Source organism: Saccopteryx leptura, chromosome 2, assembly GCF_036850995.1.
Source record: "Saccopteryx leptura isolate mSacLep1 chromosome 2, mSacLep1_pri_phased_curated, whole genome shotgun sequence".
Classification (NCBI taxonomy): domain Eukaryota; kingdom Metazoa; phylum Chordata; class Mammalia; order Chiroptera; family Emballonuridae; genus Saccopteryx; species Saccopteryx leptura.
In genome coordinates, this window is record NC_089504.1 from 77,802,765 (window position 1) to 77,820,253 (window position 17,489).

Below are 17,489 nucleotides of genomic sequence, written 5' to 3' on the forward strand. Positions count from 1 at the left end.
GAAACACTTGAGGCCAGAAGGGAATGGCAAGAAATATTCAAAGTAATGCAGAACAAGAGCCTACAACCAAGACTAATTTATCCAGCAAGGCTATCATTTAAAATTGAAGGAGAAATAAAAAGCTTTACAGACAAAAAAAAACTCAAGGAATTCAATACAACCAAACCAAGGCTGCAAGAAATGCTAAGGGACCTGTTGTAGACAGATCAAAGGAGAAAAAGAATATAGCAAAAGAGGAATACAGTTTTAAAGAATAAAATGGCAATAAACAATTACATATCAATAATAACCTTAAATGTAAATGGATTAAATGATCCAATCAAAAGACATAGGGTAGCTGCATGGATAAGAAAACAGGACCCTACATATGCTGTATACAAGAGACACACCTTAAATCAAAAGATGCACATAAACTGAAGATAAAAGGATGGAAAAAATATTTCACGCAAATGGAAATGAAAAAAAAGCTAGAGTAGCAATACTTATATCAGACAAAATGGACTTTAAAACAAAGACTATAGTTAGAGATAAAGAAGGTCACTACATAATGATAAGGGGAGCAATCCAACAGGAAGATATAACCATTATAAATATCTATGCACCTAATATAGGAGCACCTAAATATATAAAACAGGCTTTGATGGATTTAAAGGGCAAGATCGACAGCAATACTATAATAGTAGGGGATTTCAATACTCCATTAACTCATTAGATAGATCCTCAAGAAAGAAAATTAACAAAGAAACAGTAGACTTAAAGGACATATTAGACCAACTCAATTTAATAGATATCTTCAGAACCTTTCACCCTAAAACAGCAAAATATACATTCTTTTCAAGCATTCATGGTACATTCTCTAGAATAGACCACATGTTATGGCACAAACACGGTCTCAACAAATTTAAGAAGATTGAAATCATATCGAGCACTTTCTCTGATCACAATGGCATAAAACTAAAAATCAACCACAACACAAAAACTGAAAAATACTCAAACACTTGGAAACTAAATAGCATGTTATTAAATAACAAATGGGTAAACAATGAGATCAAAGAAGAAATTTAAAAATTCCTAGAAACAAACGATAATGAGAATACATCAACTCAAAATTTATGGGACATAGCAAAAGCCACCCCAAGAGGGAAGTTCATAGCATTATAGGCATTCCTCAAGAAGCTAGAAAAAGCTCAAATAAACAACTTGACCCTACATCTAAATGAACTAGAAAAAGAACAGCAAGTAAAGCCCAGAGCTAGTAGAAGGAAGGAAATAATAAAGATCAGAGCAGAAATAAATGACATAGAGGCTAAAGAAACAATACAGAGGATCAATGAAACCAGAAGCTGGTTCTTTGAAAAGGTAAACAAGATCGATGAACCTTTAACCAGACTCACCAAGAAAAAAAGAGAGAGCACTCAAATAAATAAAATTAGAAATGAGGGTAAAGAAATAACAACTGACACAACAGAAATACAAAATATTGTAAGAAAATACTTCAAAGAACTGTATGCCAAAAAACTAGACAACCTAGATGAAATGGACAAATTCCTTGAAACATATAATTTTCCAAAAATTAATCTGGAAGAATCAGAAAACCTAAACAGACCAATTACAACAAATGAGATTGAAACAGTTATCAAAAAACTCCCAAAAAAGAAAAATCCTGGGTCTGATGGCTTCACCAGCGAATTCTACCAAATATTCAAAGAAGAACTAACTCCTATCCTTCTCAAGCCATTTCAAAAAATTCAAGTGGAAGGAAGATTTCCAAGCTCCTTTTATGAGGTGAGCATAATTCTGATTCCAAAACCAGACAAAGACAACACAAAGAAAGAAAATTATAGGCCAATATCCCTGATGAATTTAGATGCTAAAATCCTCATCAAAATATTAGCAAACCGGATCTAGCAATATATGAAAAAAATCATACACCATGATCAAGTGGGATTTATTCTGGGGAGGCAAGGCTGGTACAATATTTGCAAATCAATCAATGTGATTCATCACATAAACAAAAGGAAGGAGAAAAAACACATGATAATTTCAATAGATGCAGAAAAAGCATTGCATAAAATACAGCACCCATTCATGATCAAAACTCTCAGCAAAGTGGGAATACAGGGAACATACCTCAACATGATAAAGGCCATCTATGACAAACCCACAGCCAATATCATACTCAATGGGCAAAAATTAAAAGCAATCCCCTTAAGATCAGGAACAAGGCAGGGGTGCCCCCTTTCACCACTCTTATTCAACATAGTTCTGGAAGTCCTAGCCACAGCAATCAGACAAGAAAAAGAAATAAAAGGTATCCAAATTGGAAAAGAAGAAGTGAAACTATAATTATTTGCAGATGATATGATACTTTATATAGAAAACCCTAAAGTCTCAGTCAAAAAACTACAGGTCCTTATAAATGAATTCAGCAAGGTGGCAGGACATAAAATCAATACTCAGAAATAAGAGACATTTTTATACACTAACAATGAATTGTTAGAAAGAGAAATTAAGGAATCAATCCCCTTTACCATTGCAACCAAAAAAATAAAGTACGTGGGAATAAATTTAACCAGGGAGATTAAAGAATTGTACTCAGAAAATTATAAAACATTGATAAAAGAAATCAGGGAAGATACAAACAAGTGGAGGCATATACCATGCTTATGGTTAGGAAGAATAAACATCATTAAAATGTCTATACTACCCAAAGCAATTTATAAATTCAATGCAATACCAATTAAAATACCAATGACATACTTTAAAGATATAGAACACATATTCCAAAAATTTATATAGAACCAAAAGAGAACACGAATAGCCTCAGCAATCTTGAAAAGGAAGAATAAAGGGGGAGGTATCACACTTCCGGATATCAAATTATATTATAAGGCCATTGTACTCAAAACAGCCTGGTACTGGCATAAGAACAGGCATATAGATCAATGGAACAGAACTGAGAACTCAGAAATAAACCCACACTTTTATGGACAACTGATATTTGACAAAGGAGGTAAGAGCATACATTGGAGTAAAGACAGCCTCTTCAACAAATGGTGTTGGGAAAATTGGACAGCTACCTGCAAAAAAATGAAACTAGACCAACTTACACCATTCACAAAAATAAACTCAAAATGGATAAAAGAGTTAAATGTAAGCCATAAAACCATAAGCATCTTAAAAGAAAAACATAGGCAGTAAGCTCTCTGACATCTCTCGTAGCAATATATTTGCTGATTTGTCTCCACAGGCAAATGAAATAAAAGACTGGATAAACAAATGGGACTTTATCAAACTAAAAAGCTTCTGCACAGCTAAAGACAATAAGAACAGAATAAAAAGACAAACTACACAATGGGAGAATATATTTGACAATGCATCTGATAAGGGGTTAATAACCAAAATTTATAAAGAACTTGTAAAACTTAATACCAGGAAGACAAACAATCCAATCCAAAAATGGGCAAATAAATGAATAGACACTTCTCCAAAGAGGACATACAGATGGTCAATAGTCATATGAAAAAATGCTCAACATCACTAATGATTAGAGAAATGCAAATTAAAACCACCATGAGATACCACCTCACACCAGTCAGAATGGCACTCATCAACAAAACAACACAGAATAAGTGCTGGCAAGGATGTGGAGAAAAGGGAACCCTCCTGCACTGCTGGTGGGAATGCAGACTGGTGCAGCCACTGTGGAAAACAGTATGGAGATTCCTCAAGAAATTAAAAATCGAACTGCCTTTTGACCCAGCTATACCACTGTTAGGAATATACTTCAAGAACATCATAGCACTGTTTGAAAAGAAGAAATGCACCCCCATGTTTATGGCAGCATTGTTCACAATAGCAAAGATATGGAAACAGCCCAAGTGTCCATCAGAGGACGAGTGGATTAAAAAGCTTTGGTACATATATACTATGGAATACTACTCAGCCATAAGAAATGATGATATCAGATCTTTTACAACAACATGGATGGACCTTGGTAACATTATACTGAGCGAAAGAAGTAAATCAGAAAAAACTAAGAACTATATGATTCCATACATAGGTGGGACATAAAAATGAGACTCAGAGACATGGACAACAGTGTTGGGGTTACAGAGTAGGGGGGAAGAGAGGGAGGGGGTAGGGGGAGGGGAGGGGCACAAAGAAAACCAGTTAGAAGGTGATGGAAGACAATTTTATCAATGTCACCCCATTAAAATTAATCAAAAAAATTATCCTTAAAATATATACTCTTATTGTATTCCAGTTGATAAAGTTGTGTCTCATAGGCATACACATTAACAATTCTGATGTTGCTCTATATGTTCAATGGAACTGAAGAATTAAGAAAATTGATAGCACATGGTGGAATCCAGCTTTCTCTCTGTTGGAGTGGGAGGAGGTTAGAATGTTCCACGTGGTAATGTATCAGTTGAAAATATCAGTAAGAACTATGTTCAGCTTAATATATATAGAGATAACCATCTGTTTATAGACAAGTGTATATATGTGATTAGTATACACACATAGCCTCCCTTCCTCTGTTGGCTGAGAGAGCCTAGCAGCAATGTCATCCTAGTAGCAACAAGCACACCTAGCACCCAGATCTTAGTTTCTAATAAAACAACACCTGGGCTCCGTGGAGAAATGGCTGATTCTAGAGCTGGGACAGGAAATTTACAAAATGAGCCTGGAGCATCTTGTAGTGCCAAAAAGTAAGAAAGTGCTAAAAGCAAAACAAAATAAAAAACCCTATATGGACAGGGTTTGTCAAAGGGACTCATGAGCCAAATGGAAGAATTTTTAAAGGCCAAAGCAGGAAAAAATTGATCAAAATAAGTAGATTAGTATTGGATTATAACCAAATTATAGACTAAATATCTGTGAGTCTATAATGACACAAACAAGTAAGTGAATAAATACATAACTGACAAATTATGTATTTATTTGGGGGGAGAACTGACAAGTCTTTTGTGCAGAGAATTCTGAATGCTTTATGGAGACAATCTTTGGTCAGGGAGAGAGGGGGAATGTCAATTCCTGATCCTTGTGTGTGGGTTATGTATAGTGACTTCTTTCCAAATAAGACCATATATCAATAGAAGTGGGGGAAGTACTAACTGTACAGTGAAGAACCTGAACAAGGTCACAGGGAACAAGGTCAAAATTAACAGTTTTCTTAAACCTTAAATTCTATCATAGTCTTTTCTGATACACTGCATACCCTGATGCATGTGCGCTCCTTCACTACCACAAGTAATGACCCAAATCATTCAAGTCCACCTGTGTTTCTGGAGGTCTCTGGCTGGAGGGCATTGGCAAAACCACAGTTCAAATGAACAATGACTGTTTACATGCCCACAGTGTCAAGTTTTGGATTCATGTTTTCTGAGAGTAATTCAAGTTTTTTACTTATTCTTGCAGTTAAAAAAAAAAATCTCATTCCAAACAACTATGCTCTTTTTATATGGTACGAATTCCCCCAAAAGCCAATTTCTCTTATTGACCTCAAGGTGGCAGGCTTGAATAAAAAAAATATTTCCATTTTTAAATTGAGCTTCTCAAAAGATCTCTTTGAAGGTGAACTTACAAGTGGTCTTTTTTTCACTCTGAATTGGCCTTTAAAAATTATACCTATGTTTCTTCTATCTTTATTTTATTCAGTGTTTCTTCGAGGGCCAAGCGTTTTTCTTAGGTTATTAAAGGCAGTTATGAGACTCTGGAAGTCTCTTCAAAATGGAAATAAAGGGAAAAGAGGTACCTGTAGGTGATCATTGTACTAGGATGGGATCAAAGATACACATCCCCACACTGCCTTGTAAGAATACTAAATTATTATTGGTAATATTTTCATTGCAGGAAGCCTTAGATTATTAGTTCTGAGTCATTATCATGCATCTACAATAAATTTACACTTGAATTTTGGAAATGAATTTATCCACTGTGCTACTTGCCACTGAAATTAAAGAGTAACAGCCTGACCAGGCAGTGGCACAGTGGATAGAGCATCAGACTGGGATGCGGAGGACCCAGGTTCGAGACCTTGAGGTCGCCAGTTTGACGTGGGCTCATCTAGTTTGAGCAAAGCTCACCAGCTTGGACCCAAGGTCGCTGGCTCGAGCAAGGGGTTACTTGGTCTGCTGTAGCCCCACGGTCAAGGCACATATGAGAAAGCAATCAATGAACAACTAAGGTGTCGCAACGAAAAACTAATGATTGATGCTTCTCATCTCTCTTCATTCCTGTCTGTCTGTCCCTATCCCTCTCTGTGACTCTCTGTCTCTGTAAAAAAAAAAAAAAAAAAAAAAAAAAGAAGAAGAAAGAAAGAAAGAAAGAAATTAAAGAGTAACAGGAGTTCCAGCCAGTGATTTTGTAAAATAATGTCTAAAATTCTCCCAAGAGAATAAAAAATTAATGTTTTGACTTAATTTAGTTTTAAGATATTTACAGTTTCATCCCTTCTTCTAATATTACTAGAAAAGCCAACATAGCATGGTAGTCAAGTACATAAGTTTTAGAGCCAGACAAACTAATTTGTATCTAACCTAATTTAGATCTAATTCTGCCTCTTATAGGCTGTGTGGCCATGGGCATGTTACTTAACCTCTCTGAACTTCATCTGTAAAATAGAGATCATAATATCATTTACAGTAATGATATAAGAGTCAAATCAAATCTTAAATGGAAAGCACTTAGCACAGCTCAATAAATGACAGCCATTATTATTATTGTTTTGAGGAAAGGACATAAGGGTGAGGTGAGTAATATCACAAAACATGCTATGAATTGTGACAACTCCAAAAAAGATGAATAAAAAATAGTAAGAATTTTAAAAGTATGTGAGCTTCCATGAGTGGTCAGAAGATTCAACTTTTAGCAATGATTCCTGTAAGAATGCTGTGAAATTAGAAGCAAGTATTTAATGATTGGCCTAGGCTGGTTTGCTCAGTGGTAGAGCGTCAGCCCAGTGTGTGGATGTCCCAGGTTTGATTCCCAGTTGGGGCACACAGGAGAAGTGCCTATCTGCTTCTCCACTCTTCCCCCTTTTGCTTCTGTTAAGCCTAATCCGGAGGGACTCGAAACATTGAAGACATGAACAAAATCTATCAATTTCACACCAAAGCTTTATTGTCTAGCTTGGCCAAGCAGCGGCAACTCCGACAGAAATCTGAGGGAGAGTGCGCCGGCCCTTTGTTTTACCTAGTTTTTATAGTTTTGTAAGCGGGAAGTACAGAAGCAAAAATTGTAATTAGGAGCCCTTTACCACTATTGGTTATAGTCATATGCCCTTTAACATGATAGGACTATGTTTAATTTGCAAGCCATACATCATTTTGGAGAAAACAAAATTTACAAGTCAACACAATGGTAGAAAGATGTCTCTTTACATATTAAAAGGCATTCCTATATTCTCTAATGTTTATCCGCCATCTCTGGCCAGAGTCACACACATTAACCACTTACATTTACATAGGAGAGGTAGTTTCTGTGGGAACAAATACCCGCAAATTGCTCATTGCTATAAGAAAAGGTTTATTTTGGCTTTTCTCTTCCTGCACCTGGCCAGCCATTCACCCCTTTCCCCACAGGTGTGGTGGAATGTCAGGGAATCCATGTTTTCCTTCCCTTTGCATTTACAATACAATGCCAAGGGCCATCCTGGTTTTATGCCAATCACACAGTACAGAGATTATTCACAAAATTTCTCTGTACACCTTAACCCAAATTAATAAAATGTTCTTCAAGCCTTTTAAAATATTAATATTGATTCTGTAGCTTTTGGTACTTTATAACACCTGCGGGTGAGGTGGTACAGTGGCTCCTCAGGGCTCCTCACTTCTCCCTCTCTCTCTCTCTTTTCTCTTGCAACCATGGTTCAATTAGAGCGAGTTGGCCCTGGGCGCTGAGGATGGCTCCATGGCCTCTGCCTCAGGCACTAAGAAGAGCTTGGGAGCAGAACCCCAGATGGGCAGAGCATTGCCCCCTAGTGGGCTATCCAGGTGGATCCTAATTGGGGTACATGCAGGAGTCTGTCTCTCTGCCTCCCCTCCTCTCACTGAATAAAAAAAAAGTTATCTAATGATTTTTTGCATCAGTTTCCTCACCCATTCCCACAGCATGTGTCACAAAGGTGAATTAAAGGTCAGTAGGCATTTCCTAAATGTTCTGTTCTGCATAAGACTCCTCAGACCTTCAGACAAGTCTGGGGCTGGGATGGTAGTGGAGTTATAGGAAACCCAGGTAATAAGCTTGACTGAAATCCCCACCAGCCTAACAGAATGGGGGCTCAGAAAATAAATTTAACTTAATTTAGAACAAATATAATTTTAATACATCTGATAATTACAAATTCCCTCCCATCCACACACACTGGAAGATTTATCTTTATTCTATAGCCTTGTGGGCTCCTTTTCAAGGAAGAAGGATATTGGCTTGTTTGGTGTATTTGGTGAATCAGCACAGCTGATGGGGACATGTGCATCTCGTAAACCTAACCTCAACCTTTGAGCAGCACCTGGTGACAAAAAGGTGACATAAGAGTCACAGGAATCTAAGGAAATACGCAGCTCTCATTTAGATCCATCTGTTATTTTTATTTGAAGTAGGTGCAGCTGGTGGTGAACGCCACCCGCCCTCTGCCCAACAGACCTCTCACCAGGGATGCTAACTGGTGGCTCCCTGGTGGGCTGGTGACTACCTGTCTCTGTCAACTTTCAGAGTGGAAAATGCTAAGGAATCGCCAACCTGGGAGCCAGGGGAGGAGGGCAAGCAGTCCTTTGTTAAAGAAAGCTGCCCAAGTAGTTTTCACTGGGAATTAGGGGCACTTTCTCTTTTTCAAATATTATCAATTTCAGAGTACACTAGTAGGGTTTAATATCCAAAGCAGCCCCTCGAGTTGGCCAACCACCACTACCAGGTTTGTTTTGTCCTGTGCTTGTTCTCTGGATCTGTAGGCTCACTATTCCGATTACTAAATTCAGCCTAAGAAGACAGTGAGAATTCATTGAACACCAAACAAATCATCTTTGTCAGAATTATAAGAAAAATCAGCAAGTCACCACCAGAGAACTGTTCTTTCCAAATCAAATACATGCATCAATAAAGCCTGTGGACACTGGGGGGCAGTAACTCACAGCACAAGCAACTTTTTTCTCCAGGCTCTTATTAATGAAATCAAATTAATTCAATGTTGTTTTCTAAGTCTCCGCTTTGAAAATGAATTTTCCCAGTAGTGTCTGTTGTTCAAGGGATATTATACAGTGATATGTGGTCAGAATGTTGTTCATTTGGATCTTGAGTCAGTCAGATGATCGGATTGTGAATTCAGTTATTTTGACAATGAATAGGACTTTGCATATTAAATTGTTTACCTTTTCACTCCTTAGACTCAAAATTAATACAAACTATTTATTTATTTATTTTGTATTTTTCTGAAATGAGAAGCAGGGAGGTAGAGAGACAGACTCCCACATGCACCTGACCGAGATCCACCTGGCAAGCCCACCAGGGAGCAATGCTCTGCCCATCTGGGGCATTGCTTCATAGCAACTAGAGCCATTCTAGCGCCTGAGGCAAAAGCCATGGAGCCATCCTCAGCATCCGGGCCAACTTTGCTCCAATGGAGCCTTGGCTGCAGGAGGGGAAGAGAGAGATAGAAAAAAGGAGAGGGGTTAGGGTGGAGAAGCAAATGGGCGCTTCTCCTGTGTGCCCTGGCCGGAAATCAAACCCGGGATTTCCACACACCGGATGACGCTCTACCGCTGAGCCCTCTAGCCAGGGCAATACAAACTATTTTTAAAAATTGCTTTTACCATTCTGTCCCATGTAGTAGTGGAATCATAAAAAACTGTCTTTGCTTATATCTGTGTTCATGAGCCAGGCCATCCCAGTGTGAGAGGAGTCAGACAGACTGTGCCTGTGGGGTGTGTCCAAAAGGCTTCCTGGACAGGTGTGGAGACAGGTGTGACTGAAAAGTGCTTAGAGGGGTTCTGTTCAAAAACTGCTTTTTAGATGGGTGCTTGAGTCAGGTACGACAAAGGCACCATGGGCAGGGATGTGAAGAGACCTGGTCAGCTTGCCTTTCTCGGGGCTTGGACAAGGTGGAGGTCCGACTGAGCTCCAGAGCCCGGCGGCTTTGGCAGGACAGACGGTGACAACCATGCCTTTGACTACCAAGTCCTGGATTGTTTTCAGGTTTTCTCAGGTGCCACAGCCACCTTCGTTACTCAGCCAGCTGCTCCTGGCTTAGTTCTTTTCATTCTAAGGACTGGGGACGGGGAAGTTCACTAAAAATCAACCAGAAACAGAGATTGCCAGGGCTTCAAACTTTTGCAAAGCTACTGGCCATATTTTCAGAGTGCAGAAGAGAAATAAATCTTTAGGTAGCTAGCTGTTTGGAAATAAGTACAAAATACATTTTTATCCTGGAAAAATAGTTACTGTTAAATTGACTGTGTCGAGTAGTTATAGGGGGTCAGGCATTGTTCAAAACTCATTTAATCCTTATAACATCCTTATGAAGTAAAGTACCATAATTATCCCCATTTTGTAGATGGGGATTGTAGCACAGAAATGTTAAATAGCTGAGCCAAGTTCCTATTAGCTATTAAGGATCAGAGCTGGAATTTGAACCCAAGGAGTCTGGTATCAGAGGCTATATACTCTTAACCATTATACTATAATGTTTTTAAGATGAAAAAATGCAGTTTATTCCTGTGAATGAAAGAAAATTCTTATTTTTAATTTTGATTAATTATTTGAATGCATATATTATAAATTATCAGAGCAAAAAAGCTGTTTTACAGTGAACTACATATTTAACTGTTATTTTAATTTATAATGAGATTTTTGCCTTTAATTGTTTTAATTCCACTCCCTGCTTAGAGAAGCTTAAAAAGCCCAAAACTTTTATATACCTATACTAGAAATCAAACCTCACCACAGAATAATCACACCTTTTTAATGCTTCTTTTAGCATTTGGAATCTTTAGCAAGGGATCTAAACCAAGAAAATGTGTTCTAGGAACACTCATTAGCTGCTCTGATATTATTCAGTATTATCTTGCTTCCGTAAATATTCATTGTGGGTAAGAGGTAACTCTCTTAGAAGTATTTGTCCTATATGTCATATGGTACAAATTGAAAACATTTAAAAAAAATTTTTAAATATAGAAAAATATATATGCTGAAATATATCTTAGTTGTTAATATATTTTTAAAAATCATTGACAGTTTCTTGACAGGGTAAGTTAATGTACCTAAAAGAAAAAGAAAGATTATGCAGTTATCAAAATAACAAATTCAGGATTCTTAAGGGAAGGGAGCTAATACTATGTGCCAGGCAATATTCCAGGTACCCTCAAAATTATGTTATGCTAGCCTTCTAGAAGCCAGAAGAGGCTATATTTTATTATTCCCATTTTACAAATGAGAAAACTGAGGGTTAAGGAAGTTAAGTAACTTACTTTCCAACTAGTCAGGGTTTGAATATGTCTGATTTCAAACAGCACACATTATATTAATCAAGAATGCATTCTTGGCCTTGGCTGACTAGCTGGTTGGTTAGAGCATCGTCCTGAAACGACAAGGCTGAGAGTTTAATCCCTGATCAAAGCACACAAGAAGCAACCAATGAATGCACAACTGACTGGAACAACAAATAGATGATTTCCTTTTCCCTCCTTTCTCTCTCTGTCTCTCTAAAAATCAATCAATAAATAAAACATTAAGCCTTGGCTGGATAGCTCTGTTGGTAAGAGCTTCATCCCAAAGCACAGATGTTGCTGGTTTGATCCTGTCAGGGCACATACAAAAACAGCTCAATGTTCCTGTCTCTCTGCCTCTCTATCTCTAAAAAGAAAGAATGTTATACTGCCTGACCAGGTGGTGGCACAGTGGATAGAGCATCAGACTGGGATGTGGAGGACCCAGGTTCGAAACCCCAAGGTCACCAGCTTGAGCGCAGGCTCATCTGGTTTGAGCAAAGCTCACCAGCTTGGACCCAAAGTCGCTGGCTCGAGCAAGGGGTTACTTGGTCTGCTGAAGGCCCACGGTCAAGGCACATATGAGAAAACAATCAATGAACAACTAAAGTGCCCCAACGAAAAACTGATGATTGATGCTTCTCATCAATCTGTTCCTGTCTGTCTGTCCCTGTCTGTCCCTCTGTCTGACTCTCGCTCTGTCTCTGTAAAAATAATACATAAATTAATTAATTAAATTAAAAAAAAAGAATGTATTCTTACAACTGAATTTGTCTGTGGGGTTTATCTTCTCACACAGAAGGGCAGTGTGAAGACGTGGCTGCCAGCATTGGTGCAGGGGCTTAGTGATGTCAGGGACAGCAACGCTGTGACGGTCCTGGCCTTTTCCTCGTGGTTGTGAGATTCAAGGAGGGAGGGGAAGGGGAAAGTAAGTAGCTCCTGCATCCCAAACACCAGAACTTTTCCAGAAACCCCACAGCCGACTTTATTTATGTTCTATCGACCACAGAGAACTAAGGAGGAGGATGGTAAGGGGTTGGGCAAGCCAGCGGACGGTGTCTACACGATCATGCTGTGTTCTTTGATAATAGATTCCTGTCCAGCTGTCTCTGTAGGGTCGTGGGAGTTAAATGCCCTAGCTGCTGCTCCAAGCTCACCTGCAGCAGAATGTGCTGAGTCATAACTGAGCTGTCAAGGCATCCCAGTCCCTGGTTGCCCTTGCTCCTGCCCAGCCTGTCCAGGAGGACATGCTGGTAGCTGCTGCTGCCACCTTCCCTGCACTGCTGTAGGCATACCGACACTGGGTTTTTCCTTTTCTGATTATTGATTCTCAAGTGGCCAGAGAAAGAACATCAACATGAAGTCAGGAGACCTGATTCTAGTCCAGATTTGCCCCTGCTGAGAGACCTGGAATAGCCCTTTAACCTTTGGTTTTTCATCTGTCCAAGTGGTGATAATTTTCTTGACTCTTTGTCAAGATTGCAGAATGTATCAGTAGGCACTTCTGAGATTTCTCAGGTCTTAGATAAAATAAGACACTTACTCTTACTAGGGGCAATGGGGTTCTCTGAGTCCAGGAGCTGCTGAGACTGTCTTAGACCATGAGGCTGTAAGATCCCAGAGGGCTGTGTTGTGCTTGTCGTCATCTCCCCAGAATCAGCACAACACTGCACTTAGTAGGAACTCGGTAAGTGACAATTCAGTGAGGGGCCAAGTGGGTGTAAGACTGGACGAGTGAGGAAGTGGACAAAGGATGATCCTACCACCACTGAATCCGGCCTCCAGCTCTGCCTTCACTTTTGCATGTGTGACTGCTGGAGTCACTGCCTGGGTATCCCAGATACCCCAAAACTGATCCAACCCCAAGTTGTGGAAGCTCCTATCTTCTTCACAGAACAATGGGTACTTCCCATTCCTGATAACAGCATCTCTCTCTAGCCCTTGGAGTGCAACTCCAGGCTTACATTTGTATTTCCTTTTCGTTCTCAACATCTTCTCGTCGGAAAGCCTTGCATTCCAGCTCCGTGGTACCCAGGCAGGAGGTAAACCTCAGTGTCCCCGTCCCCTACACACACACAGTTTGCAAAAAGCCACTCCTGATTCTGAGACATCACCTTCTTTCAGAAAGTATTGGTGACAGCATCAGGTAGAGGGCAGAGTAGCCTTGTTTCTGTTCCTGGAAGGGTTTAGTCAGATGGAGCTAGATGTTCTCAGGTACGTCTAGCCCATCTTAGGTGTCCTTGCCTGTGTGGCTTTGATGACTTACAACCAAGCACAGCCAGCAGCAGACTTGAGAGTTTGTATTTCCTGAACCAAAGACTGGGATCCACCCGGCAACCCCCGCCTGGGGCTGATGATCGGATCAACCAAGCTGCTGTGAAAGGGGAAGAGGGAGAGAAGGGAGAGATGGAGGGGGGAGAGAAACAGATGGTCGCTTCTCATGTGTGCCCTGACCGGGATCAAACCTGGGACTTCCGCATGCCGGGCCGATGCTCTATCCACTGAGCAAACCAGCCACAGTGGAAGATATATATTTGTTTCTTTTCTATTTTTGACCATTATGTCATTTTCTAAATGTTTATTTTATTGACTTTAGAAAGCGAGGGAAGGAGATAGAGAGAGAAAGAGAGACAAATAATCAATCTGTTCCTGTATGTGCCCTGACAGGGAACAGAACCCACAAATGTGTCTGCTTCTAAGCAATGCTCTACCCAACCGAGCCATCTGGCCAGGGCTATTTTGGGCCATTATGAATAATGCTACTATGACCATTCATGTTTAAGTTTTATGTTTTCATTTCTCTTGGGTAGATAAGGAGCATAGAATTGTTGCATCATATGCTAATTCTATGTTCAACCTTCTAATGAACTGACAGACTGTTTTCCAAAGCAGATGTGCCATCGTAGAGACATTTTTAACTTGGTGACATTATGAACATCACAATAGAGATGAACACTTAAAGTGAGAACGCCAAGAGTCTTAATTAAGATTTAGACATGTCAAAAGAGACCATTTTATTTTATCTTTAACTACTGTGCTTTTGCACACTTACAGCTTGTGTCTCGGTTACCATCAGAAATCTTCCAGGAGACAGGATTGTATTGTGCTGTCTAGTTTGCTCGTGACGAGAGGCAAGTACCTGGTTACATATCCTTGTATTTAAAGTCACCTTCACCAGAACGTGGACGTAGCACTGCCCCTCCCCCACCGTGTGCCCCTTGTTAGTGGACCTGGGGCGGCCAGCTGTCCTTTCATACCATCCTGGCCTTGAGCCCAGGCTCAGCACGATCTTATGCTCACGGATTTTTTCCAGAGTGGGTGGTTGTAGAAGAAATATGTCACAGAGACAACGCTGTGACCGTTCCACTGAATGAGAGAAGAGAGAGAGAGAGAGAATGAGAGAGCTGTCCTATGTTGGAAACAGGGCATTACTCACAAAGTGGTTAATGTGGGAAGAGAAGAAAAATCCATGTTCATAACGTTAAGATTTTAAAGTATATGTTTTATAATGCTATACGTAAACTATATAATATGATACATAACATAATATATAAACTATAAATATCACACTCTGGGTTTAATTATGCCAACTTACTTTCATAATTAAAAAGAAAAGAAAGAAAAGAAAAAAGAAGACATCACTGTCAGTTTGAGCTTAACCTTTATTTAGACTGTATATATCTCACCCCTGGGGATAATGAAATCAGACAAATTTTTTATTTTAGCAGAGATCAAGTGTTTCTCTAAGAGATCTGAATGTCTTTTTAAAGTAGTATTGGCAGTCACTCCCTACCTGTTTCTTCCTATAAAGAGTTGGGATGCAATGGATACAGTTTTAGGGAGCCAATAGTAATAATAAAACCTACAGAATGTTAGAAGGGGCCGCTAGGGAAATTGAAGCCCAGTGATATTCAACATGTGCTCACAGTCTCCTGGGCAGTAGTGGACCCTGGCAGTATGTCCAGAGCCTTGGACTCTGAGACCAGTGCTCCCACATATGTCACTCTGCCTCAGGCTGCTGCAGCCCCCTTGGCCCTGACTGGGGACCGGGCGCAGCAAGGAAGACCCTGCTAGCAGAGCGTGCACAGCGCCATCCTCCCGCGCCGAGCGCCACGCCCACACTGGTGGGGTTCAGTGGCCTGCAGGGTGGTAGGGAGGAGTTCAGGCTCTCTTACCCCGCCTTTCAACTTTGGGTGCCTAATACTGGCACAGACAATGCCTTTGTATAAATTTCAACAGCTCAACACTCTTCAGGTTGGGTGATACTACGTGCTCGGGTTTGAAAGCAGTGCCTACACTCTGACTCAGCCCCACTGTAACAGTGCCTGGGAGCTCTTGTGTAGGGTCCGACCCACACAACCAAACAGAAAGATCCTGTTAACCTTCAAATAAGCTTGCTTTTGTCATCTGTAAAATGGGGACAACATCAATAAGACTTGAGTGAGACCCTGTTAGTGAAAGTGCTCCATAAACCAGAAAGCCTCACCACAGGATAATAATTACAAATACAGGCGTACCTTCTTTTTTTTTCTCTTCATTTTATTGTGCTTCACAGATGTTGCATTCTTTACAAACAGGCAAGACCTCCATCAGCAAAAAGAAATGACAACTCACATTATTGTGGTGGTCTGGAACCGAACCCACAATTCCTGCAAGCTATGCCTGTATTTGTGCATATGTGCCCCCCCCACACACACGTGCACATACTTGGATTTTGCCATTTTTAAAGGTCTCGAATGGTATGTTCTTCAAGTCTGATAGCCTAGTAAATGGGCCTTTGTAACCAGCGAAATGTGCCTGGTTCTTACTATCAGAGGGATTCTCAGCAAAAGAAAAAGAACAACATGAAATTTATCCCTTTATCCCATGCTTTTTAGACCTGGCTGCATATTATAATAATCTGGAGAATTAAAAAAATACAGAAACCTAGGCCTCACCCTCAGAGATTCTGATTCAATTCATTTGGTAGTTGGGGGGGGGGGGTGAGCAAAGGCATTATGGGTAGTTTTAAAAGCTGTCCAGTTGATTTTAATGTGCAGCCAGGCTTGAGAAAAACTATACCAAACTGTACCAGCTATTCACTAATCATTTTAATTCCTGGTCATTCCCAGGCCCCGGGAGGCCAGGCAATAAATACCACAGTCAACAGCACCCACAGGCTTCCCCTGACGCTCCTTGAAGCCCAGGTGCCTGCTCTGCCACCCCATGATAGAGATGCTATTAGATCACAAACTTAAGCCCACAAATGGCCAGGAGCCATTTGGGGTTGTAGCCCTCCATATTTATAGAGTTCATACATGTGACTGTAACTAGTTTTCTAGGGCAGCCTGAAAGACTGAGGTGGCTTAAACAACAGAAACTTAATTTCTCACAGTTCTGGAGGCTAGAAGTCCAAGATCAAGATGTCAGCAGGGTTGGTCTCCTCTGAGGCCTTGCTCCTTGGATGGCAGATGGCCACCTTCTTGCTACCTCTTCACTGGTTGTCCCTCTGTGGACCCAGGCCCCAGGTATCTCATTTTGTGCCCAAATTTCCTCTTCTATAAGGACACTAGTCATGTTGGATTAGGGCCCACCCTAATGGTGGTATTTTAACCTAATTCACTCTTTCTCCAAGTTCAGTCACATTCAGGGTTCTAGGACTAGAGATTCAACATGCGAATTTGAGGGGCACAATTGAATCCCACAGTAACTCAAATAAAGAAATGGAATGATGACCCTGGCAGGTTGGCCTGGCATGCGGGGGACCTGGGTTCGATTCCCGGCCAGGGTATATAGGAGAGGCGCCCATTTGCTTCTCCACCCCCCTCCCCTCCTTCCTCTCTGTCTCTCTCTTCCCCTCCCGCAGCCAAGGCTCCATTGGAGCAAGGATGGCCCGGGCGCTGGGGATGGCTCCTTGGCCTCTGCCCCAGGCGCTAGGGTGGCTCTGGTCGCGGGGGGGGGGGGGGGCGATGCCCCAGATGGGCAGAGCATCACCCCCTGATGGGCAGAGCATCGCCCCTGGTGGGC